The following is a 17,355-nucleotide window of genomic DNA, read 5'->3' on the forward strand; positions in this document are numbered from 1 at the left end:
AGAACACTAATTAGGCTACACATTTAACCCCTTCCTCACCCCCTAGTGTTAACCCCTTCCCTGCCAGTCACATTTATACAGTAATTAGTGCATATTTATAGCACTGATTGCAGTATAAATGTGAATGGCGCCAAAAATGTGTCAAAAGTGTCCGATGTGTCCGCCATAACGTTGCAGTCCCAATAAAAATCGCAGATCGCCGCCATTTCTAGTAAAAAAAAAGCATTTATACAGTAATTAGTGCATATTTATAGCACTGATTGCAGTATAAATGTGAATGGCGCCAAAAATGTGTCAAAAGTGTCCGATGTGTCCGCCATAACGTCGCAGTCCCAATAAAAAATCGCAGATCGCCGCCTTTTCTAGTAAAAAAAAAAATTTATACAGTAATTAGTGCATATTTATAGCACTGATTGCAGTATAAATGTGAATGGCGCCAAAAATGTGTCAAAAGTGTCCGATGTGTCCGCCATAACGTCGCAGTCCCAATAAAAATCGCAGATCGCCGCCATTTCTAGTAAAAAAAAAAAAAAAATAATAATAATTCTGTCCCTTATTTTGTAGGCGCTATAACTTTTACTAAAAATATGTAGAATACGTATCGGCCTAGACTGAGGATAAAAAAAAAACGTAAAAAAAAAAATTGAGCTATTTATTATAGCAACAAAGTAAAAATATTTTATTTTTTTTCAAAATTGTCGCTCTATTTTTGTTTATAGCGCAAAAAATAAAAACCGCAGAGGTGATCAAATACCACCAAAAGAAAGCTCTATTTGTGGGGAAAAAAAGACGTTAATTTTGTTTGGGAGCCACGTCGCACGACCGCGCAATTGTCAGTTAAAGCGACGCAGTGCCGAATCGCAAAAAGTCCTCTGGTCAGGAAGGGGTTTAAGTGCCCAGTAAGGAAGTGGTTAACTGTACTTCTGTCTCAGTCTGATTCATGTTTTTTCACAGTAATACTAAATATCAATCAACAAGAAAAACCATTACAGTTCATATTATCCACCATCAACCTGGGAGATCTGTGCTAACATTCTCAATGTGCTTCGTGAGGTAAACCTTACTTCTTCAGGAGAATTATAAATAACACATATGAATACCCAATAAACAAACAAAAAACGGAAGGGGAAATGTATGCATGCATAATAATATACATATATATATATATTGTGGAGTTGCGATCCTGTGTCACAGGTGCATGTGAGCAATGTATACCTGATTTTGGCAGGAATACTGATTGCACACCTGTGGTCTGGGTTTATATTGCTCTCAGGAAGACAGCTCAGCGCTCACACCTGGGAACAGCTCCACCCTACAGGCAGGTGGTCTGGTGTAGGAGTCGGGAGGGCTGTCAAGTGGAAACAGCTCCATGAGAGAGAGACAGGCGGTCTCTGGGAGTCTAAAGCCTCATACACACGATCGGACTTCTAACTGACTTTTCAGTGGGCGTTGTCCATGAACTTGGTATGCATACACACGGCAGGACTTTTTCTGCCAACAAACACGAACGTAGTGCCGTAATAGACGTACTACGTGTTTTTTCTGCTCTTTACCGCCACCCTTCGGGCAACTTCTGCTATTGCTGTCTGATCTTTAGCATTGGTTCTGAGTATGTGTGTTTGTACCTTGTACCTTGTGTACACACGATCGGATTAGCCGACGTAGGACATTTGTTGCCTGGAAAGTGACAGCGAACATTTGTCAGATGAAAAAGCGAAAATGTTTGTCCGAGGGAGCATGCACACGGTCAGATTGTCTTCAAAAACAGGTCCGTCGGACAATTGTTGTCAAAAAGTCTGATTGTGTGTACGGCCCTTAAGGCTGCAGGTGACAGTCTGAGCGACCAAGCAGCACGAAGCTCAGCAAGTAAGCTACAGGAGGGAGTTAGACTAACAGTGAGTGAGCCAGGAGGCTGAAGTTCTCTGTTATACAATGATGGTTTGTTTAATTTACATAAAAATGCCCTTTAAAATACAGTCTGGACTGACCCGTATTCCTTAAAACGCATACACCACTAGAGCTTAATCACCCCGCATTGTCACAGTATATATATATATATATATATATATATATATATATATATAGTGGAGCCTCGGATTGCGGGTAACGTGTTTAACGAGCGTTTCGCTATACGAGCACTGTATTTTTAAAAATCCTAACTCGGTTTGCAAGTGTTGTCTCAAAAATGAGCAGGATTCAGGTCAAAGCGGTGTGCAGTGCTGCTTTGGCCTGAGGTGGGGGGGCCAGAGCGGAGCTGAACAGCGCTGTTTGGAGCCATTCGGAAATGCTCTGAGAAACTCAGTTCCCGAGCCTTTCCATGGTTTGTCTAGGTCAGCCGAGCTTTCCTCTGCCCTTTCCGGCTGTTTCCAAGGCTCTGCCATTACTGGGAAACAATTGGCATAAACAAAAAAAAGTGTGTTTATTGAAAACCCATGACTAATGGATGTGCAGATTACCGAGGCTCCGAATTTTACCCCAAAAAGGCTACAAGCAAAATCCCCCCATCCTTAAACTCTAAAATTGACCAGTCGACACGTACTCTTTTTGGAGTTGAATGGCCATAGCAGCCATTTGTTTATTACAAAACAATAATACAATACAAAATTCTCCACATACAATTTAAATGCATATCATACATTTTACATAAACCGTTACAACAAAAATAAACTCAGTTTTTAAACCATCCTGGTCTAGAGATCTTTGAAGGACAATTATTTACATTAAATAGTTGTATCTGTACACCCCATTAACCAAGGCCCCACGCCGCATATTACGCCAGCTCAGGGACAATTACTATTTACCTCCTTCAGATACAACCAACTACCGAAAAACCATTGTTCCCATTGTCTTGTTGGTAAGGGAAGAGACACCCATACCTCCAGATGGGCCCAACCCCCCTAAACCTCCATTATTTTCTCGGCACCGCCTTCAAAGACCACATAGACCTTCCGCCACAGCACACAAACGCCTCACTTCAACATGGGGACAAGGTACTTTGGGGGTGGGGGTGGGGGAGGCAGAGCTCCCTGCCCCAAAGCACCCTCCCATTTTGAGGGCATATGGCCTGGTATGGTTTGGGGGGTGGAGGGGGTGCTCACTTGCCCTCCCCATTTCCTGGCCTGCCAGGCTTCATGCTCAGATAAGGGTCTGGTATGCAATTTGGGGGGGGACCCCATGCTGTTTGTTTTGTACATTGTGGCGTGGGCTTCCCCTAAAAACCCATACCAGACCCGAAGGGCATGTAATGCATCACCATACCTCCCAACTTTTTGAGATGGGAATGAGGGACACCTATCAGTAAAAGCATGCAGGCATAGGACACACCCCTTACCACGCCCCCTTAAAGGAGAATTGTAAAAAAAAAAAAAAAAATTGGTTAAACCCACAAGTGCTTTTTGTACCAATTCTATTCCTTTATTTTGACTTTTGGAATTTACAAATGCAGCAATTTAGAAATTGGATGAAAGGTTTATCACTGGGAAACACTTTTTGATAGATAAAAAGTGCATTTTATATACATCTATATAGATCAGACCAAAATGAGGGACAAATGAGGAGGAATGAGGGACAGAGGGACATTGCTCCAAATCAGGGACAGTCCCTCAAAATCAGGGACAGTTGGTAGCTATGCATCGGGGTGCTGGTTGTTCATTGCCGGCATTCTGAATTTTCCATTGCCTGAACTCCTTTGTTTACATTTTATCTGTCAGTGGGGAAGCCCGCTGGCAGCTGATGAGTCATCAGTTATTAAGGACGCGGTGGCCGACTTCCCGGCCTTAACAACCAGCTTATCTTCAAACAGAATTCAAATTGGTCGATCATTTTTTGACCAATCCGAATTAGAATCTTTCTGAAACTTTGAAATGAGTTATAAAATGAATATACAAAATGAATTGAAACAAAACTCAACAAATTCTCAAACGAATCCATGAACCAAAAATCGTAACATAACAAATCTTTATGAAACAAAATGAAATGTTCTGTTCCGCACATGTCTACTGTAGTAACCTGCTGCCTTACGAGTCCCTTGCTGCACATAGTAACCACAAGGGGTCACTCACTAAGCAACGGTGCCATTTAGAGAAAGCCTTATATTATTCTCAGTGAATATAAGGAATTTGCTGATTGGACAAGGTGGAGATTGTGACATCACCTCCCCATCTCTCCACCTTGTTCAATCAGAGAACGCTTTGCAATTGAGAAATGCAAGGGATTCTATGAATGGCGCCTATGACGAATGAGTGGCTTCCCTGCTGCAAAGTAACTATAAGGGGTCGCTCCGGAACCAGAAGACAGCGAGGACCATTATAGAAGTGACAGCTAATCTATTGATTTTTACGCTCCCACAGAGATTAAACGGGAATAGAATATATACAATATTTACATTAGTCTAAAATGGGCCAATGTAACTGCAAAAGAAGGCAAATCTAGAGTTCATCTTTAAAGGAAAAAACATGGCAAAATACGCTTTTTATTTTGCTCAGACATCAACTTGTTGCTTGATAGTTTTTAACCTGTGTGAACAGAAGGTGCCAACCCCTTACATTCCATTTTGTACAGCACAAAAAAATATGAATAAGCAATCAAGTTATAGAAGAGAGTGCGGGGCTAATTTTGTTTCAAACACTTTGTGCGTTTGGATGGTCTGAGCAGCATGTAGTAGTTTGAGTACCTGTGAATGCTAAAAAGCTCTTTCTACTTCATATTTCAAACTGCTGGGATCACCATACTACTCCATTGCTCCATGGGTATTAATGTGTTTGAATGAGTTACAAAACATCTTTTCTCTCCTGTAGATTAATTTCAAAGCAAATTATCAAATACACCGTTTAAGTACATAATGTGATATCCAACTTCACATGGTAGAGCATTAAAGACACCATTTAAGGGTCTTCTTGCCCTTTTTTATTTAAAGTAAAGTTAAAAACTTTCACAAAGTTCTGATTTTAACACATGGGTTTGATTCACAGGGATTCAGCATTCCAATGCCACAAATATTCATAAGCCTCCTTACTTACTCAATGCACACAGATACCCTAGCCTCAATCCACACAGATACCCTAGCCTCAATCCACAGGCCCTTGTCTGTTTCCTCCAGACCAGTGTTGCCAACCTACCAGATTGAAATTTACTGGCATTTCACAAAAGTTACTAAATTACATTTTTAGGTGCAAATTTCAGTATTTAGGCTACAAACAAGTACACTAGGCAAATAGCAATGTGATTTAGGGTAGATATTAAGGTGAAAAAACGTATTTTCGATATAAGGGCAAATTATTTAGTCACATCACCGCCTGCCTCCATCCCCCTCTGCCACCAACACCCCCTGCCTTCACCCCCCTCTGCGGTGCCACAATCTCCCCCTGCCTCCAATCTCCCTCTACCTCCAATCTCCCCCAGGCCCCCTGCCTCCAATCACCCCCTGCCTCCATCGTCCCCTGCCTCCATCCCCCTCTGCGGTGCCACCAACAACCCCTGTCTCCATCCCCCACCCTCTGCAGTGCCACCATCCCCCTCTGTGTTGCCACCAACACCCCCTTCCTCCAATCACCCCCTGCCACTAACACCCCCTGCCTCCAATCTCCCCCTGCCTCCATCCCCCTCTGCGGTGCCACCAACAACCCCTGTCTCCATCCCCCACCCTCTGCAGCGCTACTATCCCCCTCTGTGTTGCCACCAACACCCCCTTCCTCCAATCACCCCCTGCCACTAACACCCCCTGCCTCCAATCTCCCCCTGCCTCCATTGCCCCCTGCCTCCATCCCCCTCTGCAGTGCCACCACAGCCACCATCACCCCCTGCCTCCAATCACCCCCTGCCTCCAATCTCCATGCGCAGTTCCAAGCCAAACTAATCTCGGCCTTTTTTTACTGGCACATTTCCCCAACCACGGACATTTACGAATGGGGAAAAAAGTGCCCGTTTTTACGAACTGTCCGTAAAAATACGGACGGTTGGCAACACTGCTCCAGACAATCTTATTTTGCAAAACTCAATGCACATAGCAAGCGGCACAGAGTGATACTGGCTCACATCTATCCCCGAAGGGGAGCCCTCCTCATCTTTTTTTGTCCACCAGGGTGGAGCCCTGAACCCTCTAATGAAAGCCCTACACTTACACCACTGTGCAAATATTTTAGTCAGGAGTGAAAAAAATGCTTTAAATGAAGATTGCTTTCAGAAATAGAAGTGGTAAGGCCCCTTTCACACGGTGGGACTGTTCAGGTCCGCCTGTCAGTTTTGTCGGCGGACATGAACGGCCGCTCCATGCAAGCCTGTGGAGCGGCAGATGTCAGCGGTGACATGTCCGCTGACATCCGACCTGCTCCGATCCGTTAAAACCAGACGTCCACAATGCGTCCATGGCGGATCGGATCAGGTGAGATCTGATGAAAACGGACATACTGACATCCGTTTTCATCAGATCTCTCCATAGGAGACAGTGGCGCGTGACAAGCCCCTCCCCGCTCAGTGAGCAGAGAGGGACCTGTCATCCGCCAGCTCAGCGAAGATCAGCGGAGAGATCTCCCACTGAGCTGGCAGACTTAATTTTTTTTAAATTAACAAAATGGAAAGAAAAAGTACAGAAGAGAAAATCAAATCAATATTAGGTGTGACCACCCTTTGGTTTCTAAACAACATTAATTATTCTAGGTAAACTTGCACACAATTTTTTAAGGTACTCAACAAAATATCAGTGCCACCCATAAGTACCCGACACGCTAAATCCGGACGCATGCTCGGAAACAAATCGACGCATGCTCGGAAGCATAGAACTTAATTTTCTCGGCTCGTCATAGTCTTTTTTGTCACCGCGTTCTTGGCTGTCAAAAGTTCACCAAACTTTTGTGTGACCGTGTGTATGCAAGGCAGACTTGAGCGGAATTCCGTCGGAAAAACCATCCAAGTTTTTTTCCGACGGGAATTCCGCTCGTGTGTAGAGGGCATGAGAGCTACGAGTCCTTCTGCTGCAATTTCTCTGAATGAATGATGCGGCATTTCAGATGGGGACCACCCAAATTCAAATAATGACAGGAGCCAGCAGGGAGAAGGACCCCCAGATTTGGTTAGTAGGGGGCCGTAGTCTGTAACTGTGCTTTATGTTACAGGATGTAACATGAAGCATGGTCCAAAAGATGAACCTATCTTTTAAGGAGTTTAATCGGTAATACACGGCTGTTTGTAAAAGTTTTTACTAAACCTACTTTAGGTAAAGCATTACAGACAGCGGGACCGCTGCAGCCATTCTGTGCTGTCAGAACATAGTGGAAGCTCCACAACCATTGTGAATAGGAACCACTTACCTTATTTCTCTGGTTCTCTGATTGGACTGTGGCCTGCAAAATAGACAGTCATTGGATTGGGACCAGTGAGTAGTTGGGACTGCTTCATATTATTGCACTTTGCTTTTTTACATACCATAGTGACCAATCACCTTTCATCAGCTTAGACCACTGCATAGAGTCTTTTGTCTTTTACTTATTCAAAAATGTAAAAGTATTTTTATGATTGGTTTGAAGACTTGTCCTCAAAAATTAGCATCCCTGGCTTTCAGTACTGACCATCTGTACCATAAAATGGCTAATTTTCTGGATTTTTTAAATCAAGCCAAGCCATCTGTTAATGTGTTCCCGAATATTAAGTTAAAGGAGAACTCAAGTAAGCACTGCCTGCAATGTTAAAAGCTTCAGATTAAAGGTGAGTATTAAAGCAAATGCTGCTTTTAATGTTTACATTTAATGGCATATTAAAAAATAAAAAAAAATAAAGGAGTTATTCTTTAAATGTTTATTTGTAAAACATATACTAAAAAAAACACTAAATACATCAGCAGTTAAAAAACTTCTAAAGGTAAATTAACCACTTCAGCCCCGAGCCTCTTTTTGAGATTTGTTGTTTACAAGTTAAAATCATTTTTTTTTTGCTAGAAAATTACTTAGAACCCCCAAAATCAATTTCATTGTGGGCTGCATCAGCATTATGATTGTCCTCAAAAGGGCCGGTTGTATCTGTAGGATTAGATGTTCAGTGCATCCCTTCCCCTTTACATTAGATGTCAAGAGCCACCCCACCATTAGAAGTTGAGTCCCCCACTCTCCCTTACATCACAGTGCACCCCCTTTCCTTATGTTGCTGCTGGGAAGAAGCTGTATGCATTGCTTGAAAGCAGAAAGTAGGGGTCTGGAGTAGGATCAGAGGAGGGCTGGAGCTCTCCAGCACCTGCAGGAGAGGTGCGAGGGCCACATGAAATGGCCTGGAGGGCCAGATTCGGCCGGCAGGTCTTGTGTTTGACACCTGTGCCCTAGAGAATAAAATGTCATTGCAATACTTTATGTCACACCGTATTTGCGCAGCGGTCCAACAAGCGCAATTTTTGGGGAAAAAATACACTTTTTTGAGTTAAAAAATAAGACAACAGTAAAGATAGTCCAATTTTTTTCTATACTGTAAAAGATAATGTTATGCCAAGTAAGATGATATGCAAAATGTCACGCTTCAAAATTGCGCCCGCTCAAACTTTGGGACAAACTTTGAAACTTCAAAATCTTTATTGGCGAACACTTCAGACAGTCCATGTACAAACACGTGTTGAATAAAGAATAACAAATGGCGGTTCAACTGTTCAATCTAGTCATTCTACATAAAATGGTAGATATATTTCTTCAGTACCTGTACTCTCACTTTAAGTTATTTAAACACTTTATGATCTCTCTGAGGCTTAATCAATAGTTTTACTCGCTCTATATTGCTTTTTGCTGGAACGTTTGCTATTGCAGTTCGATAGCACGTTTGCTGTGATGTTTGGAATTGAAATTTGCTGAACCTGAGCTTATATGGGAGGCCTGCCCCTACCAATAACAATTGGGGATTGGTCAGGGCTCCTCACATGAGCTCTCTGTCACTCCAGTCCTGTGCCCTGCCCCTCTTCCAGAACATTCTCCCTGGAAGCAGGTGCCCCCAGATCAAAACAAGCAGGCCTAGCCTGAAGCATAAGCCTGCCTAAATTTACCTGCCTGGCAGCTTACCTCAAAAAAATCCTCACTCTAGCACCTACCTATAGGGGGTGCTACACGTATATGCAGTAATTGGTTGGAGAGATATTCCATCAAGGTACAGCCTTGTAATGTCTGGTCAGCTTAACCTCATCCAGACATCTCCCGCGAGGTCCGGTAGCCTTACGCATTTCCGATGCTCTCCATAGGAGCACCGTGTAACAACAGGGGAAGCATGCATTTTACAGTAAGGAGGTGTGCTGCTGGGCGGGGGTGCTGTGCCGTGCCCACACGAGACAATGAACATTGTCGGGTCCAATCCCTCCCCCAGCCTACACCCCCAGCAGCTGAAGAGGTGCTCTCATTGGAGACTCACTCCTTATTAAACATCCCAGAGGTGGAGCCTGCGAGGCTTTGTCCTGCAGTTTGATAGGGTGGATGATCACGCCCAGCCCACCTTCTTCTCCTGGTGCACGTGTGAGCTGCAGTGTGAAAGCAACATGGAGGTAAGTTCTGTGGCAGCAGGATCTTATGTAAATCATTTTCAGGATGTGACCCTCAGCAGATCATTGCCATAACTCACTGCTAGAAGTAAACAAGTCTGCAAATGCCAGTATCTCCTTTTTTTTATGCATCCCAGCAGTGAACTGTGAGAAATTGGGCTTTAAACTGCACTTCCCAATTACTCACAATCAGGACAGTGCTACTAGATCGAAAATCTGTTGTTAGATAAAAAACATGGTATCTCCTTTTTTCATGTAGCAATGTCCTGACTGAGAAATTGGGCTTATTCACTGTCCCATCTTCCTCCATGTCTGTAAAGAGCAGCAAATCAAACAGGTCTGCCCTGACATAACGCTCAGTGACACACTGCATCTGGAGGCAGGCTGGGGGTGGAAAGTGTCAGCCCCCCTCCCTCTATGTCTCAACCACCCTCCCTCTCTTAGCCCCGCTCTCTGTCCACCACCCTCTCTATCAGCCCCAATTCTCTCTCTCAGCCCACTTCTCTCTCTCTCTTAGCCCCCCCTACCTGTTTCAAGCAGAAACCCTGCACATACTGACTCCTACCACCATGACCACTTCAAATCACTGAAGTGGTCATGGTGGTTAGAGTTTTGCTTTAAAGTGAAACAATAAAAGTGAAATATTCCTTGAAATTTCGTACCTGGGGGGTGTCTTTAGTATGCTTGTAAAGTGGCACATGTTTAGAACAGTCCCTGCAGCAAAATTACATTTCTAAAGGAAAAAAAGTCATTTAAAACTGATTGCGGCTATAATGGAATTGTGGGGTCCCGGAAATACAGATAAAATTCATTGGAAAAAAAAAACGGCATGGGTTTCCTCCCCCCATCCATTACCAGGCCCTTTGGGTCTAGTATGAATATTAGGGGAACCCTGCGCCAAATAAAAAAAAACAAAATAGTGTAGGAGTCCCCCTCAGAATACATACCAGATCCTCAAAAATGTAAAAAAAAATGGCGTAGCGGTCCCCCCAAAAATCCATGCCTGACGCTAATCCGAGCACGCAACCTGGCAGGCTGAAGGAAAAGAGGGGGGACAAGAGAGCGCCCCCCCCCTCCTGAACCATGCCAGGCCACATGCCCCCAACATGGGGAGGAAGCTTTGGGGTCTGGACCCCAAAGCACCATTTCTCCACATTGGTGGGGCAAGGACCTCATCCCCACAACCCTTGCCCAGTGGTTGTGGGGGTCTGTAGGCGGGGGGCTTTTAGGAATCTGGGTGCCCCCTTTAACAAGGGGACCTCCAGATCCCGCCCCCTATGTGAATTGGTAACAGGGTACATTGTACCCCTACCATTTCATCCCAAAAAAGTATCAAAAATGGAAAAAAAACAAGAGCCAGCTTGGGACAAGTCTTTTATTAAAAAATAAAAAATTCAAGCGATGTAGATCCATCTCGCTCTGGCGATACCGGAAAAATAAAACAAAAAAGCCGCTACTGATGCACCACCATAGGAGGCTCCTGTCGAGTGACACTACTCCCACCGTGACAGCTCTTACATAGCTAAGGGTGGGGCCACCCGGTGACATCCGTGGCGTCAGAGGGGGCGGGTCACCCATGTACATCAGTAGCAGCTTTTTTTTTTTTTTTTTCTGGTATTGTCGTTGCGAGATGGATCTACATCGCTGGACTTTTTTCTTTTTTAATAAAGGACTTGTCCCAAGTTGGCTCTTGTTTTTTAATTTTTTTACCCCGTTACCAATTCCCATAGGTCGGCTGGGATCTGGGGGTCCCCTTGTTAAAGGGGGCTTCCAGATTCCGATAAGCCCCCCACCCGCAGACCCCCACAACCACCAGGCAAGGGTTGTGGGGATGAGGCCCTTGTCCCCATCAACATGGGGACATGGTGCTTTGGGGCCTAGACCCCAAAGCATCCTCCCTGTGTTGAGGGCATGTGGCCTGGTACGGTTCAGGAGGGGGGGCGCTCTCTCATCCCCCCTCTTTTCCTGCGGCCTGCCAGGTTGCGTGCTCCGATAAGGGTTTGGTAAGGATTTTTGGGGGGACCTCTACGCCATTTTTTTAAAATTTTGGTGCAGATTTCCCCTTAAAGTGGAGTTCCACCCATAAATATAACATTACATCAGTAGTTTTAAAAAAATTTCATTAGTCCTTTACGAATTTTTTTTTTTTTTTAGATGCCTTCAAAGTGTTGTTGCTAGGCAGAATAGTTAATCTTCCCACTTCCTGCACCTAGGTGCTTAATGCTTCCTAACCTACACCGCACAGACTCCTGGGAATGTAGTGGGTGTAACTTTCCAAGAGTCTGTGCACTCCCCAGTCTCAAAGAATCATGTGACTTGGACAGCACAGGTGCTGAAACCTGATCTGACACTGCTTGTGCAGCACTGAGCATGTGCGAGATTTGCAAGGCTGAAATACAGGAAGTCATACAGTCTGGCTTCATGATGCCCACACTTAAGATGGTCCCAGTCAATTTCTATTTTATAAAGTGTCTAAATGCTGTAACAACCTAACAAGACGCACCTTAGTTTACAGACTAACTTTACTAGATACATTAAGCTTGTGTATTACAGGGGTATTTATATATAAAAAGTGAAATTGTGGCTGGAACTCCGCTTTAAAATCCATACCAGACCTGAAGGGGATCCCTATGCCATTTTTATAAAAAAAAGGGCGCAGGGTTCCCCTTAATATTCATACCAGACCTGAAGGAACTGGTATGGAATTTGGGGGACCCCAACGCATTTTTTTTTATTTTAGTTCAGGGTTTACCTTAAAATTCATACCAGACCCAAAGGGCATGGTAATGGACTGGGGGGGGGGGGGGACCCATGCCGTTTTTTTCAATAAATGTTATCTGTATTGTCAGGACCCGACAATTCATTATAGCCGTGATTAGTTTTAAATGCCTTTTTTTCGTTTAGAAATGTTATTTTGCTGCAGGGACTGTTCTAAACATGGAAAAAATGCACCATTTAACAGGCATACTATAGACACCACCCAGCTATGAAATTTAAAGGAATATTTCACTTTTATTGTTTCACTTTAAGCATTATAAAAAACACTGCTCCTGAAAAACAGGCGTTTTTAAAACTTTTTTTTGTATTGATACATGTCCCCTGGAGCAGGACCCAGGTCCCCAAACACTTTTTATGACAATACCATGCATATAAGCCTTTAAATTTAGCACTTTTGATTTTTCATGTTCGTGTTCCATAGACTTTTTATGGTGTTCACGTGTTCGAACACATTTTTTGCCTGTTCGCAAGTTCTGGTGTGAACCAAACCGAGGGTTGTTCGGCTCATACTTATTTGAGATGTGCAGGATTAGGGAGGTGGGTGTTTAAAGCGGGGGTTCACCCCAAAAAAATGTTTCAACATTACATTCAGCCGAGTTGTCAGAATGACAATCGGCTGTTTTTTTTTATTTTATTGCTGTACATACCGTATTTTCACCGCAGCTTCCGGGTATGTAATCTGCGGGACTGGGCGTTCCTAATTGATTGACATCCTTCTGACCGGCGCATACAGCGCGTCACGAGTTGCGGAAAGCCGGACTGCGAGTCGGCTCTATACGGCGCCTGCACACCGACGTTCGGCTTCTTTCGGCAACTCATGACGCGCTGTATGCGCCGGTCGGAAGGATGTCAATCAATTAGGAACGCCCAGTGCCGCAGATTACATACCCGGAAACGGCGGTGAAAATACGGTATGTACGCCAATAAAATAAAAAAAAACAGCCGATTGTCATTCTGACAACTCGGCTGAATGTAATGTTAAAAAAAGTCCCCGCTTTAATAAACAAATTGCTAGAGACAAGATGGAGATCACATTTACAGAGGTGAAATGATTAAAAAAAAATCCCACAATCGGCCCCTACTTAAATCTGCTGCTTATTTTGCTCTGAAAATAATTAATAATTTTTCATCCATTAGTTTTACCACCTTCTCCTTTCTCCAATGTAGGAGGGCAGTGTGGGCGCTTAGTAGCACTGTTTACATTTGGTGAATACTGTGATTAATCATCACAGTAATCAAATGGTACAGATCTGCTCGGATCGCCTCTGTACACTGTCTGTGAATAGAGTCATCTAATGACAGCTTAATTTGCAGTCATTATCAGCCACAATGGCAATCCAAGGTCTATTTTTGAAATGCTGTTTATAAAATGCAATCAAGAAAAATAAATCCACCTCCCTGCTGTTTTTTTATTAATTTTTTACAATACAGCAGTAAGAAGATGATTAGGTATGAAATGTTCTCAATTACACAGACCATATATATTAGTAGGTCATTGGGGTATACTGTAGATGCTCCAACCCCACAAGAATTTTTGTGTAGGAAATTGTTACATAAACATACACAATCTGATCAACCAAGCGTGCATGATCATACCAAGAGCAGTGTCACTGGAAGGTGTGCCCAAACACCTCCAGCTTATCTCAAGTGTTAAACAGTGGTTATTAACCAACACATCTAATTGCTACTTCTTCCAAGATTTGTCAGCTAAGAATATCAGGTGTGGCAGATATGAATGTTGCCAGAGGCAGGAGGATAATTTACCTTTGTGGATGAAATTGGCTGCACCGTGCAATGATCCACCATGATTGCCTTTATTATTCTTTTTTTTCTTCGGTATTAAACCCCAAAGCAATTCCAGTGGAACCTTGGATTACGAGCATAATCTGTTCTACAAGAATGCTCGTAATCCAAAGCACTCGCATATCAAAGCGAGTTTCCCCATAGAAGTCAATGGAAACGAAAATAATTAGTTCCGCATTGACTTCAATGGCATGCAATACCGCATGTGGCCAGAGGTGGGGGGGAACCAGAGAGCCATGGAAACACTCAGAAAGGCCAGAGGACAGCTCGGCTGAACTCTGAAAACCTTGGAAAGGAGTATTTATGAGTTTTTCCAAGCATTTCTGAACGTCTCCGAGCGGCTTCGGCACCCCCCTACTTCAGGCCAAACGCGGTACTGCACACCGCTGTGGCTTGAATCCTGCTCATTTTGCGAGACAACACTCGCAAGCAAGCTGAGTCAGGATTTTAAAAAAAACGGTGTTAGGTATAGAGCGTACCTGGTAGTAGAGCCTGACTTGCAGGAGGAGACCTCTCTTACACCCAAGAGCTCCAAACGTTCCCCCAGTGGACGGGTGTCTGGGAATTTGTATACTTGTATATATTGCAGTTGCTGGCTTTGTAAAGGCATAATGGTGCCAAGTAGCGATAACGTGAACGCAATTGTGCGCGCGCATTTGATGCGCCGGCGCACATTCGACGCGCACCGGCGCACAGGCACGAATGGATGCTGCTGCCTATTCTGCACAGCAGCGCGTGTGCACATGTGCGCACGCAAGAGCCTTCTTCCAATACCAGCAGGTCCCTGAAAACAGTGATCGTATTGCGAAACGCTCGTTAACCGCGTTACTCGCAATCCGAGATTTCACTGTATTTACTATATTGCATCTTTCTAATTCTAATTCGATGGCTGCATTCATTTTCTTTTTTTGGAGCTTCTTTCCTTTATTTTCACCTGATGATCCACTGATCATCATACCGTCACGTCCGTGGCTTTGTGGTGGTATATCTGAAAGATGGGTGCAGCTACAGGCATCATTCAGATATCGTCATTTTCAGCCGGCGATTCCCTACACCATAAGAATGTTCCGCCGCTTGATCGTTCTTATGGGCGGCGAGAGGGGACATCCCCCCCTCCCGCCGCCCTCCGGTGCTTCTACCGACTCACCTGTGCGATTGGTGAGTCGGTGAGAGGATCCGCTGTCCTCGGATGTTGATCATAGAGATTTCCGGTGGACCAGATGGTCGCCAGAGTCTCTATGATCGTCGGAGGCTGGGCACGATGTTATGACGCCATGCCCGGCCTCTGTATTCAAAAAAACGGCGCCGCCTAGGCTGTGAAGCAGTGATCGTTTTTTGTTGTTTTTTTTTTTATGCTTCCCAGTCTACTGGTGAGATGAGGGGTCTCATTGACCCCGCCTCTCTCCATAAAGAGGACCTGTCACACACTATTCCTATTACAAGGGATGTTTACATTCCTTGTAATAGGAATAAAAGTGATCAAACATTTTTTTTTTTTTTAAAGTGTCAAAATACAATTTTTTAAGTAAAATTAACAACAATTTTTTTTTTTTTTTTTTAAAGTGCCCCTGTCCCCGTGTGCTTGCACGCAGAAGCGAACGCATACGTACACATATAAAAACAGTGTTCAAACCACACATGTAAGGTGTTGCCGCTAATGTTAGAGCGAAAGCAATAATTCTAGCCCTAGACCTCCTTTGTAACTAAAAACATGTAACCAGTAAAAAAATGTAAAGCGTCGCCTATGGGGATTTTTAAGTACCGAAGTTTGGCGCCATTCCACGAGCATGTGCAATTTTGAAGCGGGACATGTTAGGTATCAATTTACTTGGCGTAACTTCATCTTTCACATTATGCAAAAAATGGGCTTACTTTACTGGTTTTTGTTTTTTTCCCAAAAAAAAAGTGTTTTAAAACTTGCTGCACAAATACCATGCGAGATAAAAAGTTGCAATGGCCGCCATTGTATTCTCTATGGTCTCTGATAAAAACATATATAATGTTTGAGATGTAATTTTCTAGCAAAAAAATTATGATTTTTACATGTAAGAGAGAAATATCAGAATTGACCTGGATGGCAAGTGATTAAATTGCAGCATTGCAGGCGCAAGCTCTATGAGTGTGACCGCGGGTCCCGCGGACTCGATGTGCGCAGGGTGCCCGCGATCGTGTCATGGAGCTGCAAAACAGGGAGATGCCTAGTGCCTAGTGACAGGACAGTGATCCAACATGTTGGTGCGTCTAAATCTGCTAGTACATCTAAGGCCGCCTACACACGGTCGGTCCAAACCGATGAAAACAGCCTGAAGTCCAGTTTCATCGGTCCAAACCGACCGTGTGTACGGCCCATCGGTCTGTTGTCCTTCGGACAAAAATGATAGAACTTGCTTTAAAATCGAACCGATGGACGGCTGACCATCGGTCAAAACCGATGGTTAGTAAACAAAAGCATCGGTTCAAAACCCGCGCATGCTCAGAATCAAGTCGACGCATGCTTGGAAGCATTGAACATTTTTTTCAGAACATCGTGTGTTTTACGTCACCGCGTTCTGACCCGATTGGGTTTTGAACTGATGGTGTGTACACACATCAGACCATCGGTCTGCTTCAGCGGTGAACCGATGAAAACGGTCTGTCGAACCATTCTCATCGGATGGATCGACCGTGTGTACGCGGCCTCACACTAGTTCCCCACCCCTGACTTACAGTACAATGATGCTATAAAAAGGTGCTGCTTCATTCAGAGTTGGGGGCACTCTAGTACAGGAGATGTGTTACTGGCCAGATCACCTGGTGAACACGGAGGGGAAAAAGCCTAAAAAATAAAACAAATGCGGCCACCACATCTAATGATTGGTAAGATGCAATATATTACATTTTGGTTTTGGGGTGTCATACCACTTTAAGCTGTACCCTTCACAGTTGGGTTTTGGGAAACAGCTTCTAACATTTAATTTGCAGATTCTTGTTAAAATGTTTCACCCAGCCTTTTTTTTTTACAGTGAAAACACACGCAGATGCTTAAGCAAATGTTCCAGTAAAAATCAGTGCCAAGGGGGACAGTTTAAACATACCATATTAGTACCATGGTGACCACAGCACAGACCTTGGGCACCATGACACCACTGCCAGGAGCACACAGCACAAAAGAAAAGAAATCACATTTGATTGGCTTTGTGCAAGTTAGACACTGGCAATAAATATCTCTGGGGTTTCTATGACCTCTGTACACGCTGCTGCTGTAAATAACACTCAGGTTATGAGTTATTTAAAGATTT

The sequence above is a fragment of the Rana temporaria genome, chromosome 10 (assembly GCF_905171775.1).
Source record: "Rana temporaria chromosome 10, aRanTem1.1, whole genome shotgun sequence".
Lineage (NCBI taxonomy): Eukaryota > Metazoa > Chordata > Amphibia > Anura > Ranidae > Rana > Rana temporaria.